This window comes from Aquarana catesbeiana, linkage group LG06 (genome assembly GCF_042186555.1).
Source record: "Aquarana catesbeiana isolate 2022-GZ linkage group LG06, ASM4218655v1, whole genome shotgun sequence".
NCBI lineage: Eukaryota > Metazoa > Chordata > Amphibia > Anura > Ranidae > Aquarana > Aquarana catesbeiana.
The window spans coordinates 337,393,965-337,410,591 of NC_133329.1; the positions used below are offsets into that span (position 1 = coordinate 337,393,965).

The following is a 16,627-nucleotide window of genomic DNA, read 5'->3' on the forward strand; positions in this document are numbered from 1 at the left end:
TTAGGTCTCTCCAGAGATGGGTTGGTTTTAAGTCAGGGCTCTGGCTGGGCCATTCAAGAACAGTCACTGAGTTGTTGTGAAGCCACTCTTTCGTTATTTTAGCTGTGTGCTGAGGGTCATTGTCTTGTTGGAAGGTAAACCTTCGGCCCAGTCTGAGGTCCTGAGCACTCTGGAGAAGGTTTTCGTCCAGGATATCCCTGTACTTGGCCGCATTCATCTTTCCCTCGATTGCAACCAGTCGTCCTGTCCCTGCAGCTGAAAAACACCCCCACAGCATGATGCTGCCACCACCATGCTTCACTGTTGGGACTGTATTGGACAGGTGATGAGCAGTGCCTGGTTTTCTCCACACATACCGCTTAGAATTAAGGCCAAAAAGTTCTATCTTGATCTCATCAGACCAGAGAATCTTATTTCTCACCATCTTGGAGTCATTAAGGTGTTTTTTAGCAAACTCCACGCAGGCTTTCATGTGTCTTGCACTGAGGAGAGGCTTCCGTCGGGCCACTCTGCCATAAAGCCCCGACTGGTGGAGGGCTGCAGTGATGGTTGACTTTCTACAACTTTCTCCCATCTCCCGACTGCATCTCTGGAGCTCAGCCACAGTGATCTTTGGGTTCTTCTTTACCTCTCTCACCAAGGCTCTTCTCCCCTGTATGCTCAGTTTGGCCTGATGGCCAGCTCTAAGAAATGGACAGCACCCAGTTAAATATATGAGTGTCACAGCAAAAGGGTCTGAATACTTAGGACCATGTGATATTTCAGTTTTTCTTTTTTAATAAATCTGCAAAAATGTCAACAATTCTGTGTTTTTCTGTCTATATGGGGTGCTGTGTGTACATTAATGAGGAAAAAAATGAACTTAAATGATTTTAGCAAATGGCTGCAATATAAGAAAGAGTGAAAAATTTAAGGGGGTCTGAATACTTTCCGTCCCCACTGTAAATATGAGATCTGATGTCTTTTGATCCCAGATCTCATATTTAAGAGGTCCTGTCATGCTTTTTTTCTATTACAAGGGATGTTTACTGTACATTCCTTGTAATAGGAAAAAAAGTGACACATTTTTTTTTTTAAATGAACAGTGTAAAAATAAAAAATAAAAAGGTAAAATAAATAAGGAAAAAACATTTTTTTTTTTTAAATGCGCCCCATCCCGCTGAGCTTGCGTGCAGAAACAAACGCACACGTGAGTAGCGCCTGCATAGGAAAACGGTGTTCAAACCAAACATGTGAAGTATCGCCGCGATCGTTAGAGCGAGAGCAATAATTCTAGCTATAGACCTCCTCTGTAACTCAAAACATGCAACCTGTAGAATTTTTTAAACATCGCCTATGGAGAATTTTAAGGGTAAAAGTTTGTCGCCATTCCAAAAAATGGGCTAACTTTACTGTTGTCTTATTTTTTAATGAAAAAAAAGTGATTTTTTTCCAAAAAAAAGTGCGCTTGTAAGACCGCTGCGCAAATACGGTGTGACAAAAAGTATTGTGACGACCGCCATTTTATTCTCTAGGGTGTTAGAAAAAAATATATAATGTTTGCGGGTTCTAAATAATTTTCTAGCAAAAAAGCCTGTTTTTAACTTGTAAACACCAAATCTCAGAAAGAGGCTCAGTCCTTAAGTGGTTAATGTGCTTCTTCTTGAGCCACTTCTTTGTTGCCTTGGCCATGTGTTTTGGGTCATTGTCATGCTGGAATCCCCATCCACGACCCATTTTCAATGCCTTAGTTGAGAGAAGGAGCTTCTCACCCAAGATTTGACGGTACATGGCCCCGACCATCATCCGTTTGATGCGGTAAAGTTGTCCTGTCCTCTTAGCAGAAAAACACCCCCGAAGCATAATATTTCCACTTCCATGTTTGATGGTGTTGATGATGTTCTTGGGGTCATAGGCAGCATTCCTCCTCCTCCAAACATGGCGAGTTGAGTTGATGCCAAAGAGCTTGATTTTGGTCTCATCTGACCGCAACACTTATACCCAGTCCTCCGAATCATTCAGATGCCCAGGAGCAAACTACAGACGGGCCTGTACATGTGCTTTCTTTAGCAGGGGGACTTGGCAGGTGCTGCAGGATTTCAGTCCTTCACGGCGTAGTGTGTTACCAATTGTTTTCTTGGTGACTATGGTCCCAGCTGCCTTGAGATCATTGACAAGGTTCTCCTGTGTAGTTCTGGGCTGATTCCTCACTGTTCTCAAGATCATTGAAACTCCACCAGGTGAGATTTTGCATGGACCCCCAGACCAAGGGAGACTGACAGTTATTTTGTGTTTCTTCTATTTGCGAATAATTGCACCAACTGTTGTCACCCTCTCACCAAGCTGCTTGGTGATGGTCGTGTAGCCCATGTGATCACTGCCGGCGGTATAGCCACTAACAGTAATCATTGAGTTCTGCTGGCCTGAATGGCTCCCCATGCCCCCCCCCTCCACTAGAACACAATAGCGCTGTCGTAGGCATTCCCCTATCAACATTGACTGTGTGGATGTGGGATTCAAGCAATTTCCTTTTCTTCCACCCATTGTAGAAGGAAAGGAAATCAAATAATCTATGGCTTGCCTTATTGTAACAGATTTATATTCTTGCCTATGTTCCAGTTTAAATTGGTCCTGGAGATTCAAGAGTTTTACCTTCATGCATTCTATGCATGAAGATAAAAAACCTTCTGTGTGCAGCAGCCTCCCCCTAATACTTACGTGAGCCTCATCTCAATCCAGCAATGTGCACAAGGGGAACTCTGACTCTTCATTGACTGAAGCAGTCATTGGCTCCCACTGCTGTCAATTACAGCCAGTGAGCCAATAAGGAGAGGGCTGAGCAACGGCTCTGTGTGTGAATGGACACACAGAGCTACGGCTTAGGAGCGTGCCTGCTTGGGTGCCCCGAGCAAGCTGCTTGCTCTGGGGGCACTTGGCAGGAGGAAGGGGCCAGAAGAACTGGCGGGGGACCCGAGAAGAGAAGGATCCAGGCTGCTCTGTGCAAAACCACTGCACAGAGCAGGTAAGTATAACATTAAAAAAAAAAACTAAGACATTAATATCACTTTAAGCTGGTGCCATGACCGCTGCCCCATGTTCTTTGTTTCGAGGTTGCTCCTTTCTCTTGCAGAATCCTATGGAGTCACTCTTGCATGCAGGGACAAGAGGCGTGTCTCCCTACACTGTATCCAACAATACCGTAGAAAAACACAGCCCCCTAGCCTAGGATGTCAAGGTACTCCCCTGACCCTCGCTCCTCCTCCCCTCTTCCTTCTCCAAGCTAACAGACTGGTTGGAGACTGCACTGCCCACTGTTAACACTTTTGTGTGAAGACTGGAAATTCAGGGAAGCAGCAATGTGAGAAAATGAACCAGCAACATTAAAAGTTATAAACTGCAACCGCTGGGGTAAGAATTTTAACAAACAGCATACTGGAAAATGTTTATTTTATTGTGCTCAAAGTGTTAAGCTAAAAAACGAAAAAATGTTTAATATTACTTTAAATGTTTTTATTGTATGAAGCAAAGTGTTCTTAATCATAGCCAAAAAAGGACATCAGTTTAAAAGTGCACAAACAAAAAAAAAATAAAATAAAAATGAAACCCAGACATTTACTTTAATGCTGCATACACACGATTGGAATTTTGGTCAGAAAAAGGTATCATGGCTTTTCAGATGGGATTCAATTCCGCTCAAGCTTGTCTTGCATACACACGGTCACACCAAATTCCAACCGTTAAGAATGTGGTGACGTACAACACGTACGACGGCACTAGAACAAGTTAGTTCAATGCTTCCAAGCATGCGTCGAATTGTTTCCGAGCATGCGTGATTTTTTGCGCGTCTGAATTGAATACATACAATCGGATAGGAACTTTTTCTTACTGAAATAGAGAGAACCTGCTCTCAATCTTTTGCTGACTGGAATTCCGCCAGCAAAAGTCCGATGGAGCATACACACGGTCGCATGTGGGGCAGTATTATTATAAAGTTCTTAGGGATAAAGGTTAAAGGAAACTACATGAAGCCTTTTCTTTACCATTCCTGTCCTCCTCTGGACATATGGGGCTAAGTTCTGTAAGAGAACTGTAGAGAATATGGGTATAAAGGATGTAGAGAGGAGTCAGAAGACTCTTTATAGTACAGGAAACATGAAACCATCTCAGCTTTTTCTTGTTTGGTGGTCTGTACAGTTGAAAAGTAATCCTGCATGCAAAGCAAACAGCGTGTTGTCAATAATAGTGCAATCTAGCATTAGTGCTTTCTAAATAATCACATGACACAGATGGTGGTGATGTTACAATAGAGCAGGGATATGCAATTAGGGGACCTCCAGCTGTTGCAGAACTACAAGTCCCATAAGGCATCGCAAGACTGACAGCCACAAGCATGACACCCAGAGGCAGAGGCATGATGGGACTTGTAGTTTTGCAACAGCTGGAGGTCCCTGCATATCCCTGCAATAGGGCATCATCATTGAGATGTGCCAGGGCAGTATAAGATCTTCATATAGGCCTGGTAGAGAAAAAAAGATTTTAATGACAAAGCGATCACCGGCTGACATTCATCACATCTGTCTCTCTCCTTAGGCCTGATTCACACCTATGCATTTTTAGTGCTTTTGCATTTTGCAGATTTCCATTACAGAACATGTTCCATAGGAAACCATGTTAAATGGACTGTAGTGCAAATCTGCAAAATGCAAAATGCACTAAAAATGCATAGATGTGAATCCAGCCTAACTGTTGGTCTGTGGCTCCATGCAAGATCTCACCTGGTGGAGTTTCAATGATCTTGAGATCAGCCTGACTGTGATCATGGCTCTTAGCATGGAGCAGTAAAATATGCCCCTAACAGCTTAGTGTTGGAATATTTTGGCACAAAGATGTCATCAGAATTGGAAGGATTTGCTACTTGAAGGCCACTAATTGCATGTCCAGAAGGAATTTGTTTAGTGTACTTTAGCATTCAGGCTGGATTCACTACTATGCAGTTTTAGTGCTTTTTGCATTTTGCAGATTTGCACTACAGAACGTGTTCCATAGGAAACCATGTTAAATGGACTGTAGTGCAAATCTGCACTAAAACTGCATAGGTGTGAATCCAGCCTTAGTTCAGGTTAGTGTTAAGGTCAGAGATTTTAGGGGTCCATTTTTAGTTTTAGGGTTAGGGTTAAATGTAGGATGTTATATAAGTTTAAAGCATTTACCCCAACACTTCATAGTCCTGATATGTGTCTGCTGTATCATGTACTTGTTTGAGAAGGTAACCTGTTCTCTTTGCATTGCTCACTTTATTTGAAATCCCTGGTGTTCCTGCCAGTCCCCTTCAGGTTAGGGTTTAGTGTTAGAACATTCCCTGCATTAAAGCGATTGTAAAGCCTTTATTTCCCTATAAAAATAACAATCATGTTATACTTTCCTGCTCTGTCTCAGTGGATTTGCACAGAGCAGCCCCGATCCTTCTCTTCTCGGGTTCCTCTTCTATGCTCCTGGCCCCTCCCTCTTGTTCAGTACCCCAACAGCAAGCAGCTTGCTATGGGGGCACCCAAGCTGAGTCACAGCTCCCTGTGTCCATTCAGACACGGAGCCTTCATGTCTACTGTGACAGTCTACATCATGGGTTAGCAGCAGGGGAGAGGGACGCAGGTCCGCATCTTCCTCCTGGATGCTGGGTGAACTCATCACATGCAGATTTTTTTTTTTCAAATTTGATCTGTCAGATCCACAGTATTTACCAACAACTGTGTTGGATCTCATATAAATGGACTGTTTAAAACAGGGGTCCCCTACTCCTGGGTCACGGACCGGTACCAGTTCATAACCTGTTAATAACCAGGCCACACAGCAGGAGTTGAGAGGCGACCATGGTCCATGACAATCCTGTCCGTACCATGGCTGTGCCACGTAGCAGCCTATGTGTTCTTTCCCAGGTCTCCTGTCAGCAGGACAGGGGGCAGGAGAAGCTGGGGATCTGGACAGAGAGCAGGAGTCTTTTCATATTAACAAGACAGTAATCACCCCCTTGTTAAATTATAAGTTGTTTAGTGTAAAGGAGCCTGCACTGTAAAGGGGTACTGTGATGTAATGGGAACTGTGATGTAATGGGAACTGTGATGTATGGGGACTGCACTGTAAAGGGGCACTATGATGTAAAGGGACTGCACTGTAAAGGGGCACTGTGATGTAAAGGGACAGCACTGTAAAGGGGCACTGTGATGTAAAGGGGCACTGTGCTGTAAAGGGACTGTGCTGTAAAGGGGCACTGTGATGTAAAGGGGCACTGTGATGTAAAGGGACTGCACTGTAAAGGGGCACTGTGATGTAAAAGGGCACTGTGATGTAAAGGGACTGCGCTGTAAAGGGGCACTGTGATGTAAGGGGACTGCACTGTAAAGGGGCACTGTGATGTAAGGGGACTGCACTGTAAAGGGGCACTGTGATGTAAGGTGACTGCACTGTAAAGGGGCACTGTGATGTAAGGGGACTGCACTGTAAAGGGGCACTGTGATGTAAAGGGAACCGTGATGTAAGGGGACTGTGCTGTAAAGAAGGGCTGTGATGTGAAAGGGGACTGAGGACACTGTGGGACTGCTTTAAAGGGGGAGCTGTATTGTAAAGGGGGACTATGGACACTGATATAAAGTAGGGACTGTGCTGTACGTAAGTAGAGTTGTGATGTGAAGGGGGGCTGAGGACCGACTACTGAAACCTCCCATGTCCCTGGAAAAATTGGCTGCCACAAAACCAGTCCCTGGTGCCAAAAATGTTGGGGACAGTTGGTTTGAAAGACCTTCACTTTAGTACCTTTTATCCGAGGGATTAGATTTGAAACATAATTTGATTATGCGTGACCAATTTTCATTTACACACCTTACAACCACCTTACAACTTGATTGTAAAGGTGTCAATACAGAAGAGTTATTGGGCAAAATAGGTATATTTAATCTGCTCTTCTTACAAATTGTGTATGGGACTACTACCACTCTAATATCAAATAGGAATTATCATGTCCTTGTTCAGGCAGTACTGCTCTTGAATGCTTGATTGATGAGCAACCAGTATTCTGTCTGTCTATGGCAGGGGTCTTCAAACTACGGCCCTCCAGTTGTTCAGGAACTACAATTCCCATCATGCCTAGTCGTGTCTGTGAATGTCAGAGTTTTACAATGCCTCATGGGATGTGCAGTTCGTAACAGCTGGAGGGCCGTAATTTGAGGATCCCTGGTCTATGGCTTAGACACAAAACATTTCCAAATTAGGTTAACTGTCATGTCATTAGGTTTACAATTACAGTAAAACCTTGGATTGCGAGCATAATTAGTTCCAGAAACATGCTTGTAATCCAAAGCACTTGTATATCAAAGCAAATTTCCCCATAAGAAATAATGGAAACTCAAATGATTTGTTCCACAACCATTTATTCATAAGTCCTTCAGTTTATAGTCCATATAAAAAGATTATAGCAATGTGACCAGGTTGTGTAACCATAAAATGTCCATCTACAAATGGAAGCCTCTACAAGGGGATTAGAAGCAAATTCCAGCTGCCTATGGTTAACACAGTATAGGGCTCCAACCCAATCAAATATAATTATACGTTTATCATTTAATGGTATAGTACAAAAGTTGTTGCATGCAAAGGATATACAGTAAAACCTTGGTTTGAGAGTAACTTGGTTTGAGAGCGTTTTGCAAGACAAGCAACATTTTTAAATAAATTTTGACTTGATATACAAGTAGCGTCATATCACAACTGAATATAAACGAGAAGAGAGGCGCCTCTAAGTGTAGCAATATGTTGCTAAATGTTGTACCTTCATTAAATATAACCAAATTTGCTACACTTAGAGGCGCCTCTCTTCTCTTTTATATTCAGTTGTGATATGACGCTACTTGTATATCAAGTCTAAATTTATTAAAAAATGTTGCTGGTCTTGCAAAACGCTCTCAAACCAAGTTACTCTCAAACCAAGGTTTCCCGTATATCCTTTGCATGCAACAACTTTTGTACTATACCATTAAATGATAAACGTATAATTATATTTGATTGGGTTGGAGCCCTATACTGTGTTAACCATAGGCAGCAGTAAGAAATACAGTGTGACACGGTATTTTACTGAAAAACAGCTATGGCCTCTGTCATGTGACTGGTTTGGGGGCAACTCAAGGAAACATCTACATCACTTTTCTGGTGTTATATCCCCTTTTAGAATTTTCTGCACCAAATTCATGAAAGCCATGCAACAGCTTTCTTGCTATTTCTGATGCGAACAACAAATCAGTGTGGAAAAACGCACAGCGCTATAAATGTTGAATTAATAAACAGAACAAAAGTGAAACAACATCAGTGATTAAATTGTATACATTGTGGTAGTGATACTGTACTAAAATAAACAAATGTGTAATGGTGAGGTGAATAAAGTTCAAAGTATAAAGATTAAATTGAAAAAGTCCCAAACTTCAATCAAGAGTTCACCCTAAAGGTATGTCTATGTTGAACAGAAGACGATCTGTAAGTAGGGACTTCACTCTGTGCTCCACCACCATATGGAAGTGATATGCACTTACCAGAATGCGTGGACTCTTGTACATAAAGTTAAGAGTCTAATGTGCTTGTATAATGGCAGACCACCACTTGGTAAAACTTTCCCTCCTGGGGTGGACTCCTTCAATGGAAATTCTCAGTGGGATACCAGGGTGATCAGCTGCCAGCATAACATGAGCTCAGCATTCGTAAAGGAACATTGGGCAAAACTCCATAGTGTAAAATAGTTATGTCAAATTTATTATAAAAGGTTGCTAAGCACTCACAGAATGTGTAAAATTGACAGAGCTGTACAATCATTACCAGGGATTGTAAGGAACACTTCCTGGATCCAAGTATGTGATGACGTCACAGGCACGGACTCCTCCCGATGCATTTCGTCATAACTGACATTGTCCTGGGCTTAGGTGAACTCTTGAGTAATTGAATTTTCAATTTAATTTTTATATTTTGTACTTTATTTACCTCACCATTACACACTTGTTTATTTTGTTACAGTATCACTACCATGATGTATACCATTTAATCACTGATGTTGTATCACTTTTGTTCTGTTTAATACTCTATCATTTATAGTGCTGCACGTTTTTCTGTATTCATATTTGAGCAACTTTTGTCAGTTGGTGTGCTAAGGGCAAATGCAATTCCTTCCTTGCGTACAACAAATCAGGTGGTCTATAACTGTGACGCTTTTACATTCTGCCACTGTGGCTGTGGCAAATTCATTAGGAAATACTGGTAAGAAATATTGGTGATATGAAAAGTGGAAGTAATTTAGACCTCTTCCATGTCTGAGTAAATTGTGTCGCACTTCTAAGTATTATGCTGCAGAAGCAATTCTGCAACAGATTTACAGTATATACACCTTACTGACAATTACGCAAAGTTGTGTTATTTGTTGCATGGACAGGAGACAGATTCCCAATGAATGCCTTTGACACTCTGAATGTCACACTTTATATTTTCCTAAGCATTGGGGCTGCATTACTAAAAAAGTTTAGAGGCTTCAGACATTAAATTTGTAAAACTAACTTCAATTTTTCAACCATTTCGAATACCCAACTTTGGTTGTATAATTGAAGTGAATAGTCGCATCATTTATTGTGTGAAGATTCTCAACTCCTGTAGTAAATCAGCCTCATTTTTTTAGAATTAGGTTTTTCACCCCACACTTAGGCTGGCAATGAACTATACATATATTTCTTGTTCAATTTCCTTTAGATTTACCTTCAACTATGTGTACGGGCCTGCCTGATTGAAAGTGTTTAGATTTGCCTTATATCATATGGTTTTGGTAAATCTAAAGGAAAATTGTGCAAGAAAATTGTATAATGTATGGCCAGCCTTATACTTGATTCCCAATCAAGAGTGACCCTACCGAATAGTGTATGCATGTCTTACGACAACAAAGAATTAAACAGACCATCTAGTACAATAGATAGCAAAATGACTCTTATTTTACTATTACTCCACTTGTTACATAACAGACACGTCAAAATAAATGCACTTATCAATGACAGTCACGAGGATGAAATAGTACTCTGTAACTAGTGGCAGCTCACAGCTCAATTTAAGATCTACCCACTACCTGACAGCTGCCAGGAAAACAATATTTCACCAGCTGAGCTATAAATGCCAGTCATCGAGTGCGTAACTTATCCATTATTTAAAGCCTGCCATCCTGTCTACAAACCTCTATCCTACACACCCTATAAAAAAACTCTTCTGCATCCTTCTCGTCATCACTTGTCTTATGTAAAGTTTTATTCTTAAAACGTTACCTAGAAATAAGAAAAAGGGAAGGCGCTCTTGCACTTCATTTAATTACAAAAATGTAAGCTCGTTCTATCTATCTATCTATCTATCTATCTATCTATCTATCTATCTATCTATCTATCTATCTATCTATCTATCTATCTATCTATCTATCTATCTATCTATCTATCTATCTATCTATCTATCTATCTATCTATCTATCGATTTACTCCAACAAATATACAATGTTGCCAGCAAATCAAATGCATCAATAAAGATCAACAAGAATGCAAGCATTATTTTGATTTCTAATTTTAAAAAAATGTGATTTATAATAAAAAAATATTTTCCAACTGATTTCTAATTTTTTTTAAAAAAGGGTAATTTATTTGAAACACATCGTTGAGTATCAATGTGTTTCAAATAAATTTCCTTTTTTTTTTTTGGAAAATCTTTTTTATTATAAATCACCTTTTTTTAAATTAGAAATCAAAATAATGCTTTCATGGCGTAGGTGAAAATGATAAAAAAAAAAATAAAGAAAGAACTTACATTAGAGTCTGTTCATAGATGCAGTTTATAGTAAGCCCCAAGGGTACCCCTTCATACGCTCCTGATGCTCTGCCCACAACTGTGATCCAGGCACATGGTCAGATTGTGGCAGATTTCCCTTCTACCGTGCATCAGAATATTACTGATTTCACTGTCTTGTCTTTCAAGAGCCGATTAACAAGGCTTGCCTGTGCTGATGTATCCAGCTGTGTGCTTCCTCAGTGCCTCCGAAAATCCAGCCAGCACATTCTATCCAGGGCTTCCTCTACAGAACAATCTGTGAACAGACACTCCTGGTCAGGATGCTACACTGGATACAGCTGATCCTCCCCTTCCTATCTCACTGTGCAGAGCAGCAGAACACAGAGGCAGCAGGTCCCTCCGGACTGGATTTTTTTTCCCCTGCATGTCTAATCTATAGTGTTCTGTAGATGTTATCAAATGCAAATAAAGCCTAAACCAGCAGTTCCCTATTGACGTATATAAACAAGCTATACTCATCAATTTAAAGATTTTTCTTGCAATTCAGGATACAGGCAAAAATTGAATAAATGCACCCGTAAGATTAATTTAAAAAAAGCACATTTATTATTTTCTTTTGGATTGGAGCCTCCAAGCATTGAAATTTCAATCAGTGGCCCCTGCAGTCCACTCCTTCAATCACAGGTCTGTACCGAGGTATGGGCCTTCGGTTACGGGGCTGGACGTGGTACTAATGAACTACAAATGCCGTTTGCATCCGACTGCCCATAGAACAAAGCGGGCTGTGTCTGTGTCCACTCTGCATAAACTGAGCAGACACAGACCTGTCATCCTCTGCTCTGTGGGGGGAATCGGTGAACAGCTCCCCTGCTGAGCAAGCCAGAGTAAAGCGGAGTCCGCCCCGTGTGAAAGTGGCCTCAGGTTATACAAAGAGATTAACCAAATCCTCTGATATAAGTTGTACATGTTTATCTGCAGCCCTCTCTTCTCTATCATCTCCTAAAGCACACATTTTACACAGCATTCCTTGGCTCCAGAAGGCAGGGGGTGGGGATCTGATGTCACCCACAGCACAGCATAAAGCCATGGCTCCCAACTGTCCCTGATTTCAAGGGTCTGTCCCTTATTTGGAACAAAGCCCTCTGTCCCTCTTTCCTCTCCATTTGTCTCTCATTTTGGTCTCATCTATATAGTTGTATATAAAATGCACTTTTTATCTTTCAAAAAGTGTTTCCCAGTGTTAAACCTTTTATCAAATTTCCAAATTTCTGCATTTATAAATTTCAAAAGCCAATATAAAGTAATAGTAGTGCTTAAAAAAAAGCACTTGTGGGTTTAACTAATCTTTAATTTGTATAATTCTCCTTTAAGGCGGCGGGGTAGGGGGTGTGTCCTATGCCTATATAAATTTACTAATAGGTGTCCCTCATTTCCATCTCAAAAAGTTGGGAGGTATGATAAAGCAGAGAGCTGAGTGTAATCTGAGACCTGAGTGGAGGGAGCAACATATCCAACACCACATAGTCTCTTAGGGAAACATGCACAGCTGAGGCTGTCAATCACCTGTTATGTGCTGGAGAGGGGAGGACCCTCTCTCGGGATTGCTTAGTTTCAGCATAGACTGTCAGAAATTACTCATACAGATAGCAGAGGAATGAGAGAGGAGGTAGAAATCACACTTGGATCAAGGCAAGTACACACTATAGAAATATATGCTTTGTTAATTTTTCATTTCAGAAGTTTACAACCACTTTAACCACTTGCTTACTGGGCACTGTCACTCTCTTCCTGCCCAGGCCACTTTTAGGCTTCATGCAACACTTTACCCATATGTAATTTATCATTTTTTCACACAAATAGAGCTTTCTGTTGGTGGTATTTAATCACCACTGGGTATTTTTTTGCTTAACAAACAAAAAAAGACCAAAAAAAACAGTTTTCATAGTTTGTTATAAAATTTGCAAACAGGTAATTTATCTCCTTCATTGATGTGCGCTGATGAGGCTGCACTAAGGAGAACTGATAGGCTGCACTGATGGGCACTGATAAGGCGGCACTGATGGGCACTGATAGGTGGCACTGATAGGTAGCACTGATGGGCACTATTAGGCGGCACTGAAGGGCACTGAGAGGTGGCACTGATGAGCACTGATAGGTGGCACTGATGGGCACCTGTAGGTGGTACTGATAGGCAGCACTGATAGGCAGCACTGGTGATGAGGCACGGGTGGGCACTGATTGGCAGCACCGATGGACACTGATAGATGGCACTGGTGGGCACTGGTTAGCAGTACTGATGGGCACTGGTAGGTGGCACTGGTGGGCAGCACTGGTTAGGAGCACTAGCTATCACTGTGTGGGACCGATTTCCCTTTTGCAGAAGCCAGTAATCGTCTTATTTCTTTCTCCTCACGCTATCAGCGTGAGGTAAAAAAAAGCCAATTACCAGCTTCTGTTTACATCATGTTATCAGCTGTCAACGGCCGACAGCTGATCACGTGGTAAAGGGCCAGGATCGGCCCCTAACTCTGATCTGTGGTTAGCTGAGTCCCAAGGGCTCTGTGAGAGTAGGGATGAGTAAAAGTGTTTGTTAAGCAAAAAAATACCCAGTGGTGATTAAATACCACCAACAGAAAGCTCTATTTGTGTGAAAAAATTATAAATTACATATGGGTAAAGTGTTGCATGAAGCCTAAATGTGGCCTGGGCAGGAAGAGACAAAGAAACAAAGCTGAAGTTAGGCTTTAAGGCCTCCTGCACATGGGTACCTGGGGCTGTACAATGTAAAATTTGAGCGTATTTCCCAGCTTGAGAGTCACAGATGCTGAATAGAGCTGCCCCAGGTGCCTGTGTGCATGAGGCCTTCAGCCAGTGAATTCAGACTCACCAAATGCCAGAGAGTAGGGATGAGCTCAGACATCTTCAGATCCTAGTCCAAATGCACCTGAAGGAGCCAGTGTTGCCAACCGCCCGTAGATTTACGGGCAGCCCGTAAAAACAACCCGTTTTTCGGGGCGCCCGTGAATGCCCGTTACGGGCACCGGTGCCCGTAAAAATGATGGCCGCGAGCCGGCCACGCAACTGCGCATGCGCCGTTCCGAAGCCGGCCGGGCTCGGGAAAGCTCGTACGCGCTCGGCCGGGTGGCGCATGCGCAGTAACGTAATACCGTCGCCCGGCGCCATTTTCGAATCGATCGAGCGCGGCGGCAAGGCAAGCTGACAGCTGAGCTGAGCCAGGCCCAGGCGACTCTGTCCTGTCATGCAGTGCATGACTTGGCTGGCTGCACAGTGCACACACAGGAGGTACGGAGAGTAAAGCTGTGGGGGGGATGGGATTGGGATCTAAAGGAGGACATTACTGGGACTCACTGGAGCCGGGACCGGGAGAAGTAATATGATGGTGAATAGAGCACATCAGTCTCTGTCCCTGGGCCCTGGCTGCATGGCATATGCAGGGGACAGAGACTGATGTGCTCTATTCACCATCATATTACTTCTCCAGTCCACATCAGATTCATCAGTGTGCTGTGTCCTCCTCCTGTACCCCTTTCACCTCTCCATAGGTCAGGGCAGAGGTGAAAGGGGTACAGGAGAAGGACACAGCACACTGATGAATCTGATGTGGACTGGAGAAGTAATATGATGGTGGACAGGGGAGGAGGCTGCTGTGAGGATGTGTCCTGACCGCAGTCTTTGTCCACCTCCTGTAGTATGTCCGCAGCCTCTGTCCCCCTCCTGTAGTATGTCCGCAGCCTCTGTCCCCCTCCTGTAGTATGTCCGCAGCATTTGTCCCCCTCCTGTACTATGTCGGCAGCCTCTGTCCCCCTCCTGTAGTATGTCCGCAGCCTCTGTCCCCCTCCTGCAGTATGTCCGCAGCCTCTGTCCCCCTCCTGCAGTATGTCCGCAGCCTCTGTCCCCCTCCTGCAGTATGTCCGCAGCCTCTGTCCCCCTCCTGCAGTATGTCCGCAGTCTTTGTCCACCTCTTGTAGTATGTCCGCAACCTCTGTCCCCCTCCTGTAGTATGTCCGCAGCCTCTGTCCCCCTCCTGTAGTATGTCCGCAGCCTCTGTCCACCTCCTGTAGTATGTCTGCAGCCTCTGTCCACCTCTTGTAGTATGTCCGCAGCCTCTGTCCACCTCTTGTAGTATGTCCGCAGCCTCTGTCCACCTCCTGTAGTATGTCCGCAGCCTCTGTCCACCTCCTGTAGTATGTCCGCAGCCTCTGTCCACCTCCTGTAGTATGTCCGCAGCCTCTGTCCACCTCCTGTAGTATGTCCGCAGCCTCTGTCCACCTCCTGTAGTATGTCCGCAGCCTCTGTCCACCTCCTGTAGTATGTCCGCAGCCTCTGTCCTTCTCCTGTAGTATGTCCGCAGTCTCTGACCATCTCTTGTCTCTTATCATGTCTGCAGTCTTTGAGGGGATCCTAGAAAGGATTCAAGAGTGGGAGTGCTGCCAGGATGGAGGGTTACGGGAAGAGACAGACACGTGTGGACTGTGGAGAGGAGACTATAGAATAGCCACCAAGCTGGAGCCATCTGACTGAGCCCTGCTGGGTGCACCTGAGAGGAGGTCAGTGACAGTGCCGCCAGGCCAGTCTGGGGGGGGTCACTGATGTAAGGCGGGAGTGAATACAATAATGTAAGGGGGCACTGATATAAAGGTTTCCCCCCCTATATTAGTAATCCCCCCCCTTACCTTAGTGTATTCACACTGCGGAAGGTGGTCTCTGGTCACCATCCTGCAGACTCTGATGTAAGGGAGAACTCTCTGCTGGCCGGGTTATAGTAACCTGACCTTCATGTAAATTGAGAAATATATTTTTTTGACTTTTGTTTAACTTAAACACATTGCTAATAGCACTAGCTATGTGTTTATAGTTCAAATATTAATATTTGCAATGTTTAGCACTAAAAACAGTAATTTTAGGTATTTTTTTTGCAGTGTCAGTAAAAAATGTGTATCTGCCAGTAAATTTCATGGGTTTTTTTTTGCCAGTAAAAAAATGGGCACTGTTTGTAAATTTTGACGTTCTGCCAGTAAATTTCACTTCGGGGGGTTGGCAACACTGGAAGGAGCCCGCCAGGAAGCTGTCACTGTACTGGGACAATCAAATGGCTGAGGCATTTCCCTCCCCACAGTCACACATATACACATGCCCAGTACAGGTGGCAGCTTCCTGGCAGGATTTCTCATATAGGTTTGGACTAGAGCATGCCCAAGCTGATCCCTATCAGAAAGGTAAGCATTTAGTGTCTTCTACTGCAGGGACAGAGTCACCTTAACCAATTGATGCCCGCACTATAAATAGTCACTTTAAATAGTTGTTTTGGGCCAAGCTGGCTCAAACTAAAAATTTCCTTTACCAATACATGCGGCCAATGTCAGCACTGTATAAACTGCATGCAGCATCAGCTACATACAGTATTCAGTGCTGTGTTCGCTGCTCAGCTATTCCCAGGAAGCTTTGTATTTCTTCTAAATACAAGGTTTCCTTTGGCTGAGGTGGAGAGGTGGGTGGAGATGACATGATGATCCCCACCTTGGCCATCCAAGGAAAGCCTTTTACTCATTGCTAAAACAGCAGTGTTTAGCATGCTGTGTCTGTGTGAAGAAAGGAGTGCTGATAACTGGCAAGCCTGTCAGCACACTGCTTACACTGATAATAAGGGCACTGATCATCTGTGTTCTGATCATCAGTGCAGCCCAATCAGTGCAGTTTATCAGTGCCCATCAGTTCTGCTTACCCTACCAGTGCCACCTATCAGTGCCCATTAGTGCCACCTTATCAGTGCAGCTTATCAGTGCTGCCTCAT

At 43.4% G+C, this 16,627-nt stretch overlaps 1 protein-coding gene across 6 annotated transcripts in view; it reads right to left on the minus strand.

Annotated features, from left to right (window-relative positions):
* The window catches only part of RAPGEF4 (Rap guanine nucleotide exchange factor 4), a 488,280-nt gene that overhangs the window by 302,346 nt on the left and 169,307 nt on the right, over positions 1 to 16,627 (minus strand). Inside the window, exon 1 of one of the 6 annotated variants that reach the window (XM_073633884.1) lies at positions 10,834 to 11,334. The exons of the other annotated variants lie outside the window; for them this stretch is intronic. The gene's annotated coding sequence lies outside the window, so the exon portion shown is untranslated. Of the gene's footprint in view, positions 1 to 10,833; positions 11,335 to 16,627 lie in introns of those variants that run through there. 6 annotated transcript variants of the gene reach the window in all.